This window comes from Dromaius novaehollandiae, chromosome 19, assembly GCF_036370855.1.
Source record: "Dromaius novaehollandiae isolate bDroNov1 chromosome 19, bDroNov1.hap1, whole genome shotgun sequence".
NCBI lineage: Eukaryota > Metazoa > Chordata > Aves > Casuariiformes > Dromaiidae > Dromaius > Dromaius novaehollandiae.
The window spans coordinates 1,052,501-1,072,637 of record NC_088116.1 but is presented as its reverse complement, the minus strand read 5'-3'; the positions used below and the strand labels follow the sequence as shown (position 1 = coordinate 1,072,637).

The window sequence follows — 20,137 nt, the reverse complement described above, 5'->3', positions numbered from 1 at the left end:
TCCCTTCTTTTCTTTTCTTTTCTTTTTTTTAACTGTCTTCCAGAAATGGTCTCAAAATGGAAGCCTTGCTGGTTAATCCAGGACATGTGACTCTGATCCCGAATCAGTTCATGTCTGTTGATCAGTTAAGTTCTCAATTTATTTCGAAGGGCTTTGCCTTGCTACCTTAATGTCCCGAAAATCTTAAATATAAGGAAATATATTCTCCTTTAAAATTGTAAATTTTAAGCATCCATTACCTGCTGAATTGTAAAACACTTACTCATAACTTTAATTTAGTTGAGGAAATGCCAGTATCTCTTAAACAGGGCTCGTATTTGTTCATAGGAAAACATGAATTCCTGCAGGAGGATCTGTAAATACTCTTACCTGCACCGCGGAGGCTTTGCTCCACTCCAGATTGGGTGCAGGCTTTCCAAGAGGGTGTTGAATACACAGTAGTAACAGCTATAGCAGTCTAAGGGAGTAAGCAAAGCACAGTTTGTATGGCATAGAAGTTGGTGGGTTTTTGTTTTGTTTCTTTTTTTTTTTTTTTAAGATGGACTGATACAAAGCAGGGAAAAAGAAATGCGTGCTGTAAGCAGATGCCTTTTTTCAGGATCTAATTGCCTAATTAGGCAGTTCGAGAGAAAAGGGTGGTCAAAGTCAGTCCTCTTTAGGGTAAAGGTGCTTTCTCCTGCAGTCTTTGCAGCTGATTTATGCGATGCACTTGCCTAGAGACAGTACGACAGGTTGAATGGGCCTTTTGGTTGAGGAAGAAATGAGGAAAGGCTGGACCGAAATCTCTGCTGCCCTGGTTGTGTGTAGCTCCTGGCACCAAGTGGCTGTGAGTGACTGTGCAGTGCTCTCGCCCTGGCAAGCGTTTGCTCACGCTGACGTAAATGAATACCCTGATCAAATGGGGCTGGCTGCGCTTGGCCTTGGGGATGGGAAGGCAGAGGAAAGGGGCCAAAGAGAAGCAGTGTTGTGAACAGCAAAATAAGTGAAGCCTAGCTTCCAAAGGCTTTCTCCCATGTGGATTTTCTAATGTCTAGTAAGGGGTTAGCTTAGACATTCTCCACTGAGGCCACTAATAAGGTTTCTCTCTTCTCCCCATCTGTCTATTTTTACCAAGCTCAGTGTCTATGAGACTTCAGCTCACAGATGCTTGGTCAACTTCGCTTGAAACCAGCCAGTAGCTTAACAAAACTATTGTGAGGTGACATGGGGCCTGGCAGGCACATGTAGCATTGCCTCGAACCTGGCCATCAAGAGCTGCAATGACAAAACTGCAGAGAGCAGGATAAACAGCTCTCCTACTTGGTATAGATTTTATTTTTGCAAGGAAAAGCTATTTCCTAGGTTTTGTTTTGAAATGTTTTGAAAAATGAAGTATGAGGCCCCTGGGGGTTGAGAAGTGTAACTGAATAAGCAGACAGTTAATACTTGGGTTGAAAGAGGGATTAAATTTTAGAGTTAGCAGTAAAGTAGGTCTATAGGGAGCTGAGTCCTGTGGATAAATTTACTCTGATGCTGATCTGGTTTGTACTGTTTGGAGATCTGGGTTCTAGTCTTCCAACCTGCCCTGAGCAAATAGTTTTCTCTCTCTTTGCTGTGACTTCCTCCCTTTTTTATTCCTAAGATTGCAGTGCTTTGGGGAAGAAAGTTTCGCAGTCTTTTGTATTGCACCTGTGTGTGCTGGGCCTCCTTGGTTGGATGAGCTGTCACGCAGTAATAATTGCTCCAGAGTTTGCATTCTGATGGTGATCTGCAGTGTTAGTTGACAACTGTCAAGAATGCTTCTTCAAGGGGCAGCTTTACGCTGCATTGCCTTCGATGCTGAAGCTAGTTCAGGAGGTTCTGCCCCCCCATCCCTGTTGTCACTTCTGTTTTAGTTCATCCAAAATAACTGCATGTAAACCAGAGCTTTCACATAACATGGGTTGAAAATATTCCCCCTCCCCTTTTTTTGAAGAGTTACTTTTAATTTTGATTTTTTTGGTGGTACAATTTAGCACGTCCCACAAGGGAGATACAGCATACCTAGGGAAGGGGGAAGTTCTTCGAGGGGGGACGATGGAAGTTCTTTCAGCTGGCTTTGCATTTGCAGCTGATGCACCATGCAGATAAAGCCCTCAGTTAAAGAGAACAGAAAGATGTTAACGTTGACATATGTTTCCTGCACAGATAACTCTTCAGAAGCCAGCCTGTATCCCCATGTCTCCTGAGCACGGTTTGTGTCCGCCAGCAATGCCGACTGGATCTGCTGAAAAACTGAGACCTGGGAGTCCTCAGCACGCAGAGCACCTGGGCAGCGTCCCTGCGAGAGCCGTCAGAGCGGCGTTGTTCCCTGCAGAGCACGCAGGGCCCCGGGGCCGGCTGTGGCTGACCGATGGCTGGCAAGAAGCACGCAGTGAGAGACCCGCTAGGTCTCGAGGCCAGAGCCATCTAGGACCCCAAGTGTCTGTGAGTAAGAAAGCCTTAAAATCAATGTGTTGTTTTAGAATAAGCTAGGGGTTCACTGTCATTTTTGAAGTGGGCTATGCTGAGACAGATCTGTGAGCTGGTGCGTTTTCACCTGTCACTTGGCAATGGCTCCTGTCCCAGGCGGGCAGGAGACACCAGCTCCTGGGGTGCTGGTCACCTCTGTCCTTTTGCTGCCAGAGGAGCAGGGACAATGAGTGCCACTCACTGTTAAAGCAGGCCAAGTAAATCCCAGCTCACATCTTTAGCAGTCTGCTAAATTCATCACCTTAAAATGTTGAACCATTTGCATAAGTTGCTTGCCTGATTAATGGGACAGAGCTGTAATGACTCCTCATTCCCCCTGCTGGAAGATCGCCAGAGCTGGATTAAATGCAAGAAGTTGAATTGCTCTGGAGATATCCAGGTACCTAAGTCCCCTAGGCTCCAGAAAATTTTTCTGTATCAGTTTCTTTTATCCTCTAAATTAATGTCAGTGAAGCTGGAGTAAATGTTTTTAAAGAGAAGTGGAAGGGCAATGACAGATTCAGTGCTCTTTGTCCAATGTTTATTGTTGCTGTTTTGAAATTCATACCTTGCACTGCAGGACTGGTTTAAATGCAGAGCTGTAAAAGCTTCCTGGGCAGCAGCGCAGCGGGAGGGCGATCTCCGCTGAGAGCTCTCCAGTTTCGAGACCACCAGCCTGGCCCTGCTGGGCTTTCATTCCCAACCACGTGCTCCATGGGTTTTCTGAGCACAGGGAAAAGGAGCATGAAGGGTGAGGAGGGGAGCAGAAGGAAAAATGCAGGTGGTATTGACTGGGTTTCACCAGACAAGCTCCCCTCCTGCACCTCTTACACGAACTCAGAAAAGAACATGAACCACTTAAATAATTGATCCACCACAGAGTAGCTGCCTAGTGCTAGGCATAGAGGAAAGGAGAGGGAGATAAAAATAACAGAACAAAGCAAAACAAAAAAACCACTCTACAGTTGCAAAGAGACATTAGGGAAAAATGCAGAGGCCAGTGTGAACCGCATTTGCCTTAGTTTTATGGGTTTGGTATTTGTCTGACAAAGTCAAACTCTCTGACAAGCCCATTTATCTCTTTAATTCACGTCTGACTGGAGGAGATGAGCAATGGACACAGCCACCTATGAACCTGATGTATTGGCTAGCTGTCATCAGCCTTTACTGTCACAACTGTATTTCTTTCCACTCAGCGTGCGGAGAGGGGGGAAGGTTTTGCAGTGAGTGGTGCTCTCCAAGAACGCTGGCTCCACAATAGGCCTGTCATGCTGCTAGAATAGACTGCACCATATTTACAAAATATTGTTAATCAAGAGACACAGTTCAAGGCTTTTGACTGGCACATCCAGTTAAGTGGTAGCAAACACATGTTGTAAAACTACTGTGCTGAGGCCACCTTCCTAATGAATGCAAAGTGGGAGCAATCAATCAGAGACTCAAGAGCAGTCAGCGCTCAGCTCTCTGCATCTGCAAACGCAAATTGAATGAACAATAATGAATGTTATCTAATTAGTCCACACAGCTGCAATGTTACAGCCCCATATAGGACATACCTTGTTAAATTTCATGGTATGTATAATAGAGTGTCTAAGTTAAAATGATTAAGATTCACCATGTGCATGCTTAGTACAATAGAGATAGGTAGATTCTTAGTAATAAATATATTATCCTCAGCAGATGGCCTCTGGATTAACTAATGCAAGGATTGCTTTACCAGTAAGCCAGTTAAAGTGCAAATTCACCAGAGGTAGCACAGTTGCTTAGTGTGTAAGTGCTTTTGCCCAAGATCATCAATAGACTGGAAACTGGGACCTTGACTTTTCCATGAGGAGCAAATTCTCAATATGTTTACTCATGTAGCCAGTTCTCCAGGAATTATTTGGTTTGCTGGGTCTTGGGGGAGGATGGGGAAAGAGAGCTGTCTTGTTCTGTGTTGTTGCATGGAGCTGTCAACTGCATGCCTTTCAAATTCTGTTTCATCGGTAGCCAGAGTTTTTAAGCTGGCTCCCAGCGCAGTTGGAGCTGTGTGTGGGGAAATGGTGCGGAGCAACATCGACGTTGCCTCTGGTTGTCCGAATGAATGTGGTGCGACCTTCCCCCGGTCAGACAGGGTATATGGGGCAGTGGGGATTAGACAGGTTACTGTCTCAATAATTTCTTCCAGGCAGAGGAATGGGCATCCTACTTCCTTGGAGAACAGGCAAGTGCTCTTGTTATCACTGTAGTATCCAGAAAGACAAGGACCAGTTGAATTGGGTGCTGCATGTAAAAGCAGCCTGTTCCACAGTCAGTCAGCCCTCTCTGATGCAGGAGCTGTATAGTTGTATGACTGCGGTGCCTGAATTGCGATGTACAGGTGCTTAAAGTGGCTAATGGGAGCGGTGAGAGCACATTAACTGTGCTAGCACAGAGTCCAGGGCTGGCTGGTGGGTAAGGCTTCCTGGGACAGCACAACAGGCTCACTCGGCCTGTATTCAGGGGATTTAAACGTGGCGTACTGCCCAACCACTTGTGCACGTGCACTCTGGCCCTTCAGGGTTTCCTGGTTGCATTAGGAAGAGGCCTTTGTGCCAGGTTGGAAGGAAGAAGACTTTTCCACCCTGGGAGTATGGTGGCAGGTCCTCAAGAATATGGCAATGTAGCAAGTCCCAAGTCAAAGAAAGAGCAAACTAAGCACAAAACTGGCTGGGTGCTTCAGTGGGTCACACGCTGAAGGTGAACCCCTTGGGTGACGCTGTTGCAGAGGGACGAGAAACTGGCGTTTTGGGAAGCATTAACAAGAATCACACGCAAGTCACAGGAAGTAGTTACTGTGCATTATTTGGCAGTAGCCTAGCCTCAGCTGGATTGCTGTATCCTGTTTTGGCCATCACATTTCAAGAACTGGAAAGAGTTCAGAGAAGAGAGCAACAAGAAAGATAACTGATTAAGAAGAAAGGTTGAAAGAAGTGAGCTTGTTTAGTCTGGATAAGAGGCAACTGAGCAGATATGTGGTATAAGCTTTCCAGTACCTAAAATATAGCTATAGAAAGAATCAACCAAATCCCCAGTTAATGGAAAAACAGGCCGTACTCCTCTGTGAACTGTGGAACCATGTCCTTTGCAAATAAGTCTCAGAAGAAACAAGCATGCCACCCCAAAATTGGGGGTGGGAATTCTGCAATGTGCTCAGGCTCATGCTGTCCCTAAACACACTCCTTAGCGGTAGTCTCTGTCTCCTGGTGCGGTCATGCAAAAGCTTTTCTTTTGCATTATCCAGTAATGTTGGTGTTTTGAAGCATTTGGTAGGAAGTAATGCTGGAAATCAAGTGATAAATGATTTAGGGATGACCCTTGAAAACTCATTCTGTCAAGCAGTCTTTGAATAGGATGCACAGTCTGATAATCAGCAGGGCCTAGGAGCCTCCTCAGAATGGAATGGGGGCAATTTTTTGAGTCACTTAAGTGACTGAGTCCTGATTGCATTTGTATGTGACTTGTGTACTTCGAATGGTCCAGGAATCTCTCACCTTTAAAATCCTAAGAAGCAGCCCATGGAGAAAAGTAAGTTCCAGGGGACAATTCAGCCACTCTCCACTGACTATATCACAACCTGAATATTCCTGCCACAGGCACCTAAGCTGGATTGCTGGAATACCTGCCTGAGGGTATTCTCACATAATATAATACAGCAATATGTAGAGGTACCCAGACTTGCTCTTACTGGCCTAATATGTCCACGGGCTGCAATGAAAGAGACCATTTGGGTACTAGTAGCAGTGTATTTTCATTGCTAAGGTGCCGAAACTGAAAACTGATTCTGAGCATTTGCCTGGCTTTGACTTCACATGCGCAGAGACTAGAAACAGACACCTGCCACCTTTCCTTCCTCCTCATCCCTTCCCTCCTTTGCTGGAATAAACCAAGTGGGAGAAAAAAAAAAAAAAAAAAAGAGAGAAGACCTGGGGTCAGATTTATTCCCAAGACAGTTTTATTTAAATCAGTGTCAAGAATCTGGCCAAAGGAATATTTCAGGCAATTCTTGTGTCTTCATCACCTTCAAGCTCAACAATATCATCTTTTTCAGCAAAATCTATGGTGACGCTGCAGGGAACGATATTTAAATATTGATGTTTTAGCCAGCTTCTGCTTTTAATACATTTTAAATTATGCACATATTTATTGGACTCATAGGTTCATCATCAATTTAGTCTCTTCCAGCTACACAGTAGGGCGTTTAGTTGTTCCATATTGATTTCTGTCTGAACCTTTGAGTTCTTGTGCCTGGATGCATCTTAGTGCTTTGGCAATGTAAACAAATCCACAGGCCTTTATTTGAGCACTGCTGGTTAGTAGCCATAAATGTGTAATGAACAACTTGGTATGCTTGGAATTAGAACTTTTTAGCAATCATTAGTTTCATCCCTTGCCGTTTTAATAAACCTCTTGGTAGCAGGCCAGAGTCGATTACATTTGTGCTTGGAAAATTGTAAAACAAGGAGAAAAACAGTGTGTTGTGCACAAAGAAGCGAGAATTGTAACTGGCCTAAGACAGGGACACTTGTGGTACTAATCTGTTGTCTACCTGAAGGTCAAAATTTAGTATTGGAGATAATATTAACAAAATCTATATTTATTTTATATGTATATTGATTCTTCCATCTCATGTTAACTCAGTATCTCTGTGTGTGTGTTGAATTACAACATATATGGATCTCTACGTAAGTTTATGGAAGAGGTACACCTGGTGTAAAGGAAGTGCATATGTGAAGTCTTAGATTAGAAGAACTTTGCTGGGGAGGAAGATGCTGTCCAAGAACTAGAGACCGAATCAGTAAGTAGGATTCCTAGGAACTTCTGTAAAATAATCTGGAATTACCATAGCAGACAAAGAAAGTATCAGATGTCAGTGAGATAATACTAGCTAGGCAACTGGAGTCTTGCTTTGTGAGCAGTGTCATGGATTCAACATCCACTTTCATTTTAAATTGGGAATAAAGGGTTTCTCCCTGCCAAAAAAAAAGAAAGCTTGAGAAATTTGAGATAGGCTGGCCAATGATCCACTGAAATCCTTCAAACTGAGGATGACTTTTAGGCTATCATGATGTACTTATAATCGTTTGAGAATGCTAGAGAGCTGTGGATGCTTGCTATTAAAGCACAAGTCTGGGAGTCTGAAGAGCTGGCTTTTCATTTTCAGCTCCAGCCCTCTCTTTTGCAGCCTTGGATGGATCGTGGAGTGTCTCCAGGTGTCGGTTCTTTGCCTCTGAGTCAGGAGGCTCCTGCACAGCTCAGAGGAACTGTGTAAAGTTTTAATTTGTTCCAAAGTAAAATTCTTTCTTGTCTATTAGCATGAGCACAAGGCCTACGCACAGCCCACTACAGCACCTGGGAAGGGAGCTGCATAGCTTTCAAGTAAGTGCTATTTCTATTTCTGCTGCAATAGTCTCGTGCAGTGTACTAGCTGCTGTACAAGGAGAGGGATTTCACTCCATGTGAAGAGTTTACCCTCTAAAAATAAGGAAAGTGTTGTCTTCCTTTACGTAAAGGAAGGACACTCCTATGTAGCCTGTTTTTTCTTTAGATTCAGTGAAAGAGCCCTGTATCATTCAGTGGGACCTTTGCAAACTGCAGTGAGAAGATGTATTTGCACTAAGTACAACTATTGCATGGGCTCTTCCTACAAGAAAATCATTAATAAAAGATCCCTTCAGTCTTCTCCAGGCAGTTCTTATGCCGTCGTGCACAAGATATATTTTTGGAGCGAGGTGATAAGTTTGTAAGATGCAACATCAGTTTTACAGTAGAGCCGCTGGCATTAGTGAGAGGAGAATGGTAACATAAACCATAAAAATAGCAGATGGAAGGCAGATATAATAAAATGGAAGCACAGGCAAATTATAAAGCCATTCAAACTGTTCATGCAGATAAAACAAAGAAACAAAAACACATCTAAAATGACAAGGACTGGGTGTCTGTTGGGGAAGAAGTGTTTGATTTTGTTGTTACTGTTGTTTGCAGAGTGGAGCCATTAAAGGACCTGAAGGATAAACAGTGATTCATGTTGCAGATGAAACTTTTGCTGTGACACCATCATTTATTGGTGAGGATCATATTCTGTGTGGAGGCTTAAAGATGGTGTTTTTTTCTCAACCCACACTGCAAATGTTAATGTTCATCTTCTGCCAAGGCAGTTACTTTATTACAATACTAAAATATCATCTAAATAATTTAAGAAAACATGAAGTGAAAAAACAACCCTCAACAACCTGAAGGGTAGCTGAATATGAGAGCAGAGACATAGAATCATGCTGGGATCCTTCTGGAGTATTCCTTTTTTTGTTTGCTTTTTTGTTTTTTGGGGGTTTTCTACAGGGTATAACTGCTAGGGACAAAGGTGCCTAGGTAGGGAGCAGTAATGTTGCTGGGGTGGAACCTGCTCAGCTGGTGCAGGCTCCTGGTGAAAGCCAGAAATGTCCCACTGAAGAGATGTCCATGTTCCTGGATGCTTCTACAAATACATTGTGCTACTAGACAGGCACTGTATTTTCAGGAGTGGCTTTAAAAATAACCACAGAACAAACGTCTCCTTGTTTTTTGTTGGAGATTGTCATCTCACAAGTTTGTTCTGTGGCTATGACAGAACAGGGATCTATCTGGTATTAAAGGCCCAGATTATGGAATGCTTTCTACTGGTAACCGTGAATTGTCGCATATAAAACTAAAGTGGGACACACCGAGCACCTAGCTGCAGTCCAGACACCAAAGGGAGATATGGGCCCTTACATCCAGGTGGGATTTACTCCCATCATTCACTGGCAGCATTAGACATACAAGAAAGGGCCTGAGCTTGCCTGTGAAAGATCCTGTAGCTTCCCTGATGCATTAGCTGCTGTTGCTCACCTGAGGCACGTGCTGTTTCTCAAAGGCCAGGGCTTGTGGACTGCAGTGAAACACCTTTGTAGAAATATTTGGTCTGTCTGGAAGTATGATGGTTTCATACACACTAAAACCTTGGGTCTGTGGAGATGGGTAACTTCAGGACAGACAATTGTAGGCAGGTGAGATTATATAGCAATCCTTGTAGGGCTGTAGGTCTGGTGGAGTGGTTGTTGTTGCCATGCTCCTATAACAGAGCTAATAAATCTAGCTGATAATCCTGCTGCTGGGGTCAGTGTGCTGAGCTGACTTTGCTGGCCTTTGTGCGTTGCTCACAGCACACATCGTGCCACTGTGCTTTCAAGAATGACAATAACTGATCCTGTACGCTTTTGTGGTTAAACACCTCTACCGTGCAGGAGCCCGCTGACCCTCGCTCGAGGGCTTCGCTGGCAGGGGAGCTCACGGCCCCCGGTTCATCCTGAACATCGCCCTTGGATCGAAGGACACATGAATCTACAAGTACCTGAGTGTCTGGTAAGAGGATTTTAAAGGACCCAAACATAAGACTAGGTATGTTAGAGCATTCAAAATCATCTAGCCCAGTACCCTGTCTCCAGCAGTAACTGGGGTAGGGAGGCTCAATAATGGGACAAATCCCAAGTGATCCAAGCCTGCAAATAAGCCTCCCAGTTTCTGGTAACTAGCAGATTAGAGACTTCCTGAGCCAGAAGCTGTATTGGGACCATGGGGCTTAATAGCCACAGATAGGCTTCTCCTCCCTGAATTAACTGAATCCCTTTTTGAACCCATTTATCCTTCTGGCTGTCATGCATCCCCCAATTTAATTACACACCGCTTGATAACTTAACTGGGTCCCCCTTTCCTATTGTGCTGAGAATAAGGAACAGTCATTCATAGTCTCTCACCTTCTTTACACCATTTATCCAGAATCTCACTACAGGCTTCTACAGTGTCTGATGCTTATTAATGCCTCAGTTTAAGACTTTTGACTGAGAGTCTGTGTACTTTTTCTCAATGGTTCTGTTACTGCATATAAAAGGGGAAGAGAGAGAACTGGGTATATTCTAAAAACTGAAGCTAGAAGGAAAACAAAGACCCTCAAGTGAATTTCTATTTTGAAATCTTACGATTTTTAAGCTAATCCCACATTTTTGGCAGAAGGGAGGGAATTGTTTCATGGAAATACTGCATATTTAGTAGAAGATCAGCCAGAGCTAGTGAAGACAAAACAATATGTGGGCTCTGTGGAACTCTGGTGTGATAACATGCTGATGAGGCCTGGAAATTGTTCTGGTTTCCTTGTGTTTAAAAAGTTTGGAATGTTATTTGTTACAGGAGACCTCTCCTCATGATAGAAGTGGTATTATGCACTAGTATGTATATTACAGTTCATCTGTATTTGTGGAGTGTGTCTAATAGTTCATGAGGCTATCCTAGCAGTGGGAGTGTGGGAATATGCTGTGCTGTGTTTGAAGGACCAAAGCCATTTGCTGTTCACTACAAATGTCTTCCTCTGTTCGGCTTCCAGGCCTTTATGCTCGCTGAACATACTTCTAGGAGATGAGTTATCCCTAATTATTTTCTTCTGTCAAGGTCTGACCTTAGTAGTTGTACACCCTGATCTTCAACAGTATGCAGTAGAGAGTGATAACATTAGTAAAAAAATAACAGCTTACAGTGGCAGCCCTTTGCAAACAGTATTGTGACAACTAAAGAGACAGGGATGAAAAAATCCTCAGGGTGAAGGTTCCAATTCTACCGAGTCCATGCAAATGGGTGATAAATATTTTAAAAGTGATTTGATATATACCATGATCAGTAGTGGGGGGAAAAAAGCAAATAGCGCACAATTTGGCATCTTGATTTATTCTTAGATATCATTGGAAAACCCTTGAGCTGTATAATTTAATCTCTTTTTCTTATCAAAGATTGGCATTATTACCCTGAATTCCATAATTCTTCTCAATACAGAACTCACTTCAGGATCACAGCATCTAGAATATTGTTCTGAAACATTTGGATCATTACAGTGAAGCTAGATGTTATAGCTAACGATTATGTTTTACTCTGCAGTGGGTGCAATTAGAGCTACAGCTTCAAAGTAAAATGTAGGAAAATATGACTGCTAGGGGGGGCAAAGAGGAGGAGAGAAAAAGTATTGACTAGAAGCTGATTCTGCATATATGAGAAGAGAAGGGTTCATGGCTAGTTCATTAGGATGAAACCTGGAGTGTACCAGATGGGTGGGTCTGTCTGTCTCAGGCGTTTTTAATACACTGTTTACTGTAGCATGTATGGTAGGTGTCACAGCTTCTGCTGGAAGCCCCTGCAGGGAAAAGCAAGTATGATTGGAAACACAATGATGATTACAGACTTCCGTGAGCCCTGCTGCCTCTCAGCCAGGTTTGTGTGGATGGGGAGGCGCAAAACCCCAGCCCAGGGAAGCTGATGGCCAAGTCCCAGGGCTGGAAGGCGATGCCTGTTGGTGACAGCACCACAGAGGTTTCCTTCAGCCTCTGGCTTCAGGCTGTTGATGGACTTGCCTGGAGTTCAGCAAAAACAGTGCTTGGCTTTCGGTCTCAAGGTGCCAGGGTGAGGGAGTTAGAGGTGCAGACGAGGACATACACTTCTAAGAGGCACGAGCCTGTCAGGATGCGTCCATTACCTCCCCTCCCTGCCGTTTCTAGAGGGATTTTTGGTTAGACTACAGTGGGCTTTTCTTGTCCAAATTTACCATGCATTTTCTCCAGCCACCTCACAACAGCAGAGCCTGCGTAACTGCACAGCTGTCTGAAAAGGTGTGGCTGGTTCTCCTTCTGCTGGTCCATGAATCGTTCCTGTGGCACTGAGCCAAGCCTGCTGCGGGGACTGCATTTCGGATAGAAAGTGAGGCAGCTTGGGCTGGGGGCAACCATCCGCATTCACCCACAAACGCAGGGATTGTGAACTAGAAGAAATCAGGACAAAGATGTGGTTCGACAGCTGTGTCCATTCCCAATGCAGAAGAGATTCCCTTTCTCTTTCTTACCTCTAATGCAGTGATGCAAAGCTGTTTGGGACTTACTGGTTGAGAGGGTGATACGTGGTGTTCCTGTGAACTGAGCAGAGAACAGGAGCCAGGAAAAATCAGCCAGTACCACCTCAGTTTGACTCATCGTGACCTTTGTCAGGACAGCATTGAGATGCTGTGGCAAAGGATGGAGTTTAATACCAGAGAGCAAAGCTACTAACATTTCTTTGCTAATTGTCATTTTGGGTCAGCTTCTGAGCTCACGCATCCTGGCACTGTTGTCATCCCGTGCACCTTCCAGCTTCAGGCAGGTGAGGTCTCAGCCTTCCCAGCTAATTGTGCTCCTTTTCTCAACAAGCAAGCTGTTTTCTACTCTGTGCTGTACCCTTCCCCCTGTACAGGCATCTTTGGAGCTGCTCTTCTGTGGCGAATAAGGTAGGAAAACCGAGGCTTTATGAGACTACACCTCCTCTGCAAAACACACCGAAACAGCAATTCAAGCCGCAGCCACTGAGTGTCCCCCACTATGCAGGAGGCCTGGATAAAAGGTGCTTGTAAAAAGATTTTCCTCTTTCTCTATTTTACTTATGTTTATGTGGATTGTATCACCATGGTAACAGCACCACATGCCTGATTGCCTGGCATTTACCCAGGCAATACCTCATTTAATAAATAATGCCTTGCTTTTAGCATTTTTGTTCTTGGGCACAGTGCTGTGAACCTTAGGGGAGACTGCCATCTGCAATGCTACCACAATTTAAGAGTGCTTCTCCTTGCTGTGGGCAATGTGAAACCTAATGGGTTCCACATGTCCAGCTGACACACAACCCTGATACCTGCTTTTTTTCTTCTCCCATCTGAGAGAGATGAGAAGGGTGGATTTTAGCTGGCATTAGCTCTTTCATTTTTTGGTGCCACTTTAGGGAGCTGGTTGCCCAATTCTTCATTCCAGCTCAGAAGAGAATCAATACTCATTTGCTTACAGGACTCTATGTCTTAGTGTAGGTACCCTGGAGATAAGGCGGCAAAGTACACATAAAGCACCTGAGTTACAAAGGGGAACTGAGGTAGAATTTCCCTGCCCTGGCCTCTTTCTTTCCCCTGCAGGAGAAGTTTTCAGTTTCTGGAAATCCCCAGGACTGCTCATCACCTCCCTCATCAATCCCTCAGCTTCTCCTCCGGCCCTTCTCTGAGCTGCAGCTGTGCGGAGTGCTGTGTGTCACTGAGGCCATTTGGCACAGCGGCTAATAACTCTTCAGGCCCCTTGCGCGGCGCGGCAGGGACCACTGGTGCGGTCACCTAGCTTGCAGCTGAGACTCCGCAGGATCCTGTGGATGTGAGCACCAGCAGCAGAGGCTGGGATAATTTTAGGTGTGCAACTCTATGACTTCTAACAGCCTTTTCTAGCATCTGCTCTGAGATGTTTATGACTCCTGCCCAAACAGATGTAGTGGCACATCCCTTACTGACTTTGCTTCACTGACTTTGGTGACCTACCTGTTACAGTATTGATAGGGGTCTTGCACTTCTGTTTGATGAGGGTGAGGGGTTGTGCTTTCCATTTTGCAGATTTTAGGGGTCGAGAATCTGCTTGGGGTCATGTGAGGCTGGTTATGTTTTCTCATTCTCTCCCTGCTTTGCTTGTGATTTGAAACCTTTTTAATTTTTTTGGGTTTTTTTTCAGAGCGAGAGCAAAGGACTAAACCATCTGCTCATGATCTCTTATTGATTTTATGCAGCAATGTTCTTATTTATACAACATCAGTTCAGAATTAGGTTTTTTCTAGTAAGGTTTATGATGATGCATAAAATATGCAGTCAATTTTATGAGTTCTTGTCTTCTAGAGCAAATGAGTGATTTAAGTTTTCAGTGATCTCATTGTAACCATGGTTTTCTGCATTTCACTCTGGAATTTCTAAGCGAGAGAAGCCATTGGCCTCTTTGTAATGTCTGGGGGTTTCGTTTTCTTTTGGTTTTTGGCTGGGATTACCAAGGATAATACTTTATCAGAAATCCATAGTTTTCTGTGATTCTTAAAACATTTCAGTGTATTTTACATTTAAATAGAAATGAGGCCTCCTTGAAACAAATTTATTCCACTTGGCTTTGTACGCTGATGATTAAAGAACATGGTTCAATTTTTTTCTCTCATTCTGAGCAATGTCTCATTAGACTTGCTTTTTATTGCTTTTCATATCCATCATGATTTGTGTCAGCAGAATGGTTATATAGATGGACAGCTTATTATCAGCTTTAAGTGAAGAAACAGAACACAAGAATGGCTGCTAAGAAGAGGAAAAGGTAATTAAAGCTGGGTGCTGGAATATAAATGAAGCTTGACATTTTCACTTTGTAAATCCAAATTAACCCCTGTCTTAATGTTATAAGATGCAAGGGAGGATACTGCGCCTCTGCGTGCTTCCCTCCAGCCTCCACTGGTGCCGTGTTTCTCCTGACGTAGCCTGGCACAGCGAGGCGACCCGTGGCTTGACGTGAGTTGCTCTTGTGGGGTGATCTGGTAGAGAGATGGGTAAAGGCTGCAGAACTTTTGCGCCTATATCTTGAGGTGCAGTAATTGAATGACTCTGTGAATGGGTGCCAGCAAGAACTGTGTGTACAGAGGGAGTGGGCGGTGGAGGATGAAGGGGTTTTCTGTGGATCAGGAGGCCTGGGTTTGAACCTCTTGGTCTTCACAGAGCACGCACGAGTCACCTCGCTGTAAAGGGGCAGGAGTTATCAGTGGGGATCCCAGCTGCTCAGTGTGGGACCCTTCCCGTCACTCCTCAAGGGCTGCAGGAACTGTCCTGCCATAGCCATGCCCAGGCCGAGGTGCAGCTCAGAAGGGGCATCTCTGGGGAGCCCTACATCTCTGGGGCACGCGGGACGCTGCTCTGGTCCCTCATGGTGCCATACCTGTCCCTCCTCAGACTGGGTCTTTCCAGCCCATCAAACCCATCAGCTCAGCCATCACCTTTTAGTATCACAGCAGTAGCAACAGGCAGCAGACTGGGATGGAGGTTTCATTCTGTTCGGCACCTTGGCTACATGTAGGGAACCAGCTGTCTCTGCATCCAGCCTGAGCTGCGCTTAACCCATTGTGAAAGCTCTTGGTCAGCAGGGAATTAAAACAATTGTTTTTTCAATGCACTTTGCTGTCCGTCTGAACTTTCTCATCCTAATGTGATATGTCTGCAAAGTAGTTAGGCTTAGTTATTTGACTTATAAAGTGGTAGTGGGAGCAAGGGCCAGGGGGGACAGATTAAAGTGAACTGGGAATCTTTAAGTGAAGAGAAAAGAGGACTAAAGGGAGCCATGATAACTCTTTACAAATAGTTAGAGGCACATAATAAAGAGGACAGGGACCAATTATTCTCATTAGTCAATGAGAACTGAACAAGAAGAATGGGCTTACCCTGCAGAAGGTAAAATGTAGATTATGATGGAAAAGTTCTAAGAATAACACCACAGAATGAGCTGCCAAGGGAAGCTATTGATCCTGCTTCCCCAAAGACCACACAAGCTAGATTTTCAGAGGTATTTCAGTCCTTAGAGAGTTGTCAAGTGTCCATCCATGTTTGATGCCAAACTCGCACAGCAACCAGTGCAAGACAGTGGTCTGTCTTTTGCACTTCTAAGTTGCTGAATATTTTGAAAACCTGCCTGGTCCTGAATGTGAAGTGCTCCCTCTTCTTTTCCTATTGCTGGTACAAAAAAGCTTAAGAAAGTTTTGTCTAAATGTGTGAAAGCTGCTCTGGCCAAACTTCTAAACATGCTGTAAGCCAGAGGCTGCTGATCCCCCTTTGGAGATGTGTGTTTCAAAGACCTTCAGGGAGAAAGAGTCATATCACGGATGCTCTTCAGCAGCTGTAAAGTTTGAGCTGGAGAAATTATGAAGTTTGCCTGAGGTATCCAGCTGCTTCGAGTGCGAAGGGAACTCCGGTCTGCTAGGATCATGGGTCAGTAGATCTATGCTAGTGTGTGAGGGTTGTCTCTGTGAGGGAGAGTTACAGGCTTCTCCCTTTAAAGCCACATTATGGATCCCAATGATGTAGTGCTAACATGAGCCTTAAGTAGTATGGAGACCTGCTACTGGGCCATTGCAGGTTGAAAATGCCCTCAACACCTTTGAAGAGCAACCAGTAGAACCACTTTATTATCTGATAACTGAGCAATTAACTTGTGTCACCACTGTATAGTGTTTCTTTTGCCATAATATAAAGCTTTTAAGAAGAAAATTAAACCTGCCAAGCATCATTACCTGATAAGCCTACCAAGCAAGCAGCTATTCAGATTTCAGTGGCCATGATTGAAGAACCTGGTAGAGTTCAGACAACTGAAAAATGTAAGTGTCTGGCCAGACTCCAGATAATTTACCAGTACATTAGAGATAATTTTTTGCTGGCTTCATGTGTACCTGGTGACTCCTGTTCAGCTATGCAAATGCTTCCTGTTCTTGTTTACACCCTCATTATTTGCAGGTGACTTGCTAGGTACCAAGGTACAGTCTGAAGAGTCCTTATGCCGAGACACAAACCTTTCCCAACTCCAAGTCAGTGATGTTGCTCTGTTAGGAATTTGCTGATGGGTAGGTTGCTACCAGTATCGCTTAAACAGTGTTAGGAGGGGTAAGACAGTGCTGGCTGGCTCCTCTCTGGCCTTTCTCTTCCTTTCTTTCGGAAATATGAGAATCATAATATTACAAGGGCAGAGTGGTCCTTTGGGTTCCTGGGGCAACTCGCCTTTGCCTGTTCTTCTCCTGAGCTGTGGGCAGACGGCAGAGATCTCATGGGAAACACGCGATGGGCTGCCGGGCGGGCAGCAGCGAATCCCCGGGGGGCAGGCGCTGATGTCCCCGCTCACGGGGCTGCTCTGTCCGCCAGCGGCAGCACAAGTGCCACCATCTGAGATGGCACTGCTGATCTCGCGCCTTCGACTGGTGCCAGGACACAGTTCAGTGCTTTTGCCCAGTGTGGCTGAGGGTTTTTTTTTTAAGAAGTATTTTTTAGTCTAGAATGTGCCTTTTCCTTAAAAAAAAAACATTTTGACTAAAGATGGCCATGTTTTTTCCCATGAGAACTTACATGTCTCTTTTGAAAAACGTAAAGAGCTGGAGAAATACCACGGAGGGTTACTGACTGATATGAGAATGTTTCTGCTTCCTAGAAACTGGTATGTAAGAGTAAGAAATTATACCCTTTTATTTTATTTTTAAATCAAAATTAATGATTTCTATATAAAAACTGCAGAAAATAAAAATCACAACACTTTGAAATGAAAGCTACATTTATTTTTTCACAAAAATGGGTTCACTCTTTAGGTGGTAGGGTTAATCAGTGATGCTTCCAACCAAATGCTTCTCATTGAAATGGAAGTGAAAATGAGAATGACTTTGGGGAAATCCGAGTAGGAATCACGTGGTGTGTATTAGCAGTTGGTGAGCTGGGCACGAGCATCACTCAGGAAATTAAAAGGAGGATGGTATTTTGAGGTGATAAAACATTAAAATAGAAAACTTGCATTTGAGTCTGATCCAGCCTTAATTTTTGCCTTTTTAAGTCGTAGCTTATGAAAAGTTTGATTCTGTACCAGTAACAAGTGATGTATTTGGGCCATGTCAAAAGGGAGAGGGGAGAGCGAAGCAGGTCGATGGGGCTGCAGATGGGCTTCTCGGCGCCTCCTGATGAGGGAGATGAAAAACGCTGAAACAGCCCAGGTCACAGGACAGAAAATGACCATGCAGTCAAAATAAATAAAAAGGCAGGTGAGCCTACTTACACGGCCCATTAACTGGGGCAGCGTTGTTGTAACCAGCCTTGTAGGAGTAGATCCCTGAGCAAGAGGTGGTGGCAGGGGAACAGCCCACGCCTCTCTCATAGCGAGTTTGGTGCGGTAGGATCCTGACTAACGCTTACCCATGTTTTTCTCATAACAACAACCCTCCAGAGAAAAAGAAAGAGTTGGAAAAGAAGATTTGGCATGAAATCTGTGATGCCGTGCTGTATCAAGGGCCTCTTGGGCCTTTTTAGGATGAGGAATATCCCGCACCTGGCTGCAATGGCGAGAGGGCTCCCAGCTCTGCGGCTGGGGGAGGCGGGGGAGTCACTGCTGTGCTGGATTTTGGCCCAATAACTGCTCGTTCTCCTCTACGGGCAGTTGCTCTGCTTCGGTGCGTGGGCCTGACAGATGGAGCCGGGCGCTGGTGCCAGGATCCAGCGGTGCCGCTCTTCTCCCACCTGCTCCAGGCGGGACATGGGCTCGGGGGCCGTCCCCAGCCCTGGGGCCTCTGTGCTGTGTAACCGCAGCCTCCTGAGCGCAACGTTGTGTGCAGGAAGGCTGGCCACAGTCTTCCTCTTATGGGAAGCCTCAGTTATTCTTTGGTAAAGTTAATAAACTGACTTTTTGCTTAGTTTTTAAAATTACGTTTTTGATTACACATATGTAACTCTGCTGGGAAAGACGTGTAAAGAAATTAAAAAGTCCTTGTCCTAAAGAGTCATGCTGTAAAGGCAGGAATAAGGGGGGGGTGCTATTATTGTATTGCTGGATTTTCTCATTGTCTTTCGTGGCCACTGTCGGAGGTGCAGACTGCATTACACACGTTCAGTGGAAAGAGATGATAAAAACCAGATGAGAAAGGCAGGAAAACACCATCTAAGAACTAAATGCAAAGTTACGAAGCCTCTGTCTGCCTGAGATTTTCTTTTTTTAATATGCAGTTTTTGGCATTTACAAATCCTTTGTGAAAAGGTCATCCTGCACTTGGAATCTTATTAATGCTGAAGAATGGCCCAGAAAATGTCATGTCTTTTTACCATGATATTTACACAGAAAAGTGTGACTAAGCAGATGAAAATTTTCAAACAGGCTGGCGTTAGCAGGGCCCGGAGTGGCGCCTGGAGCCGCAGGGCTCTGTGTTCGCGTGCCCGGGCGCTCCCGGGGCGGCTGTCTGCAGGGCGAAGGTGGGCCCCGGGCCCCGGGCCCAGCCGCTGGTGCAGCGTGATGGCTTCAGGGCGCTGCCGCCGCTGCCTCGGTGCCGTCCGGGAGCCGAACGCCCAGAAAAGGGTCTGTTTGCTCGGCACCGGGCAGGGCGGGGGCTGTGCCAACACAGCCGGGGGCTGAGCACCTCCACCAGCACCCGGCGTCGGCACCAGCACCCACGGCCCTGGCTGGGCAGGGCTGTCGCGGGGTGTGTGTGTGTGTGTGTGTGTGTGTGTGTGTGTGCGCGCGCGCACACATGTGCGCGTTTGCGCGTGTGCATATGTGTGTGTGTGACAGACCCTCTGTCTCTCTCACAAACACAGACACACACATACAGTGACAGTCTGTCTCTTCCTTGTGCTCTCACGCTCTCTCACACAGACACAGAGTGACACTCTCTATTGCCATCCGTCTGTCTTGTGCACGCGTATACACACACACAGTGACAGTCTGTCTGTCACTCTCACACACACGCGCACGCACGCACACACAGACACACACACACACACAGTTACAGTCTGTCTCTATTGCCGTCCGTCTGTGTTGCGCACACGCATGTGCTTATATACACACACACACAGAGTGACAGTCTATTACAGAGAGAGAGAGAGAGAGAGAGACACACACACACACACACAGTCTTTCTCATAAACACACACAGTGACAGTCTGTCTCTCACAGACACACAGACATGCACAGAGTGACAGTCGGTCTGTCTCTCACACTCACAGTGACAGTCTGTCTCTATGGCCGTCTGTCCGTCTGTCTCTGTGTGTCTGTCTCATGCGAACACA

General features: G+C 45.2%; 1 long non-coding RNA gene across 1 annotated transcript in view; it reads left to right on the top strand.

The window, feature by feature from the left end:
* The window catches only part of LOC112987693 (uncharacterized), a 38,525-nt gene extending 19,754 nt beyond the window's left edge, over positions 1 to 18,771 (top strand). Inside the window, exons 4-8 of the long non-coding RNA XR_010392240.1 lie at positions 2,167 to 2,445; positions 7,803 to 7,866; positions 8,473 to 13,735; positions 14,585 to 14,666; positions 14,754 to 18,771. This is a non-coding gene — a long non-coding RNA (uncharacterized LOC112987693). The remainder of the gene's footprint in view (positions 1 to 2,166; positions 2,446 to 7,802; positions 7,867 to 8,472; positions 13,736 to 14,584; positions 14,667 to 14,753) is intronic.
* The last annotated feature ends 1,366 nt before the right edge of the window (positions 18,772 to 20,137 follow it).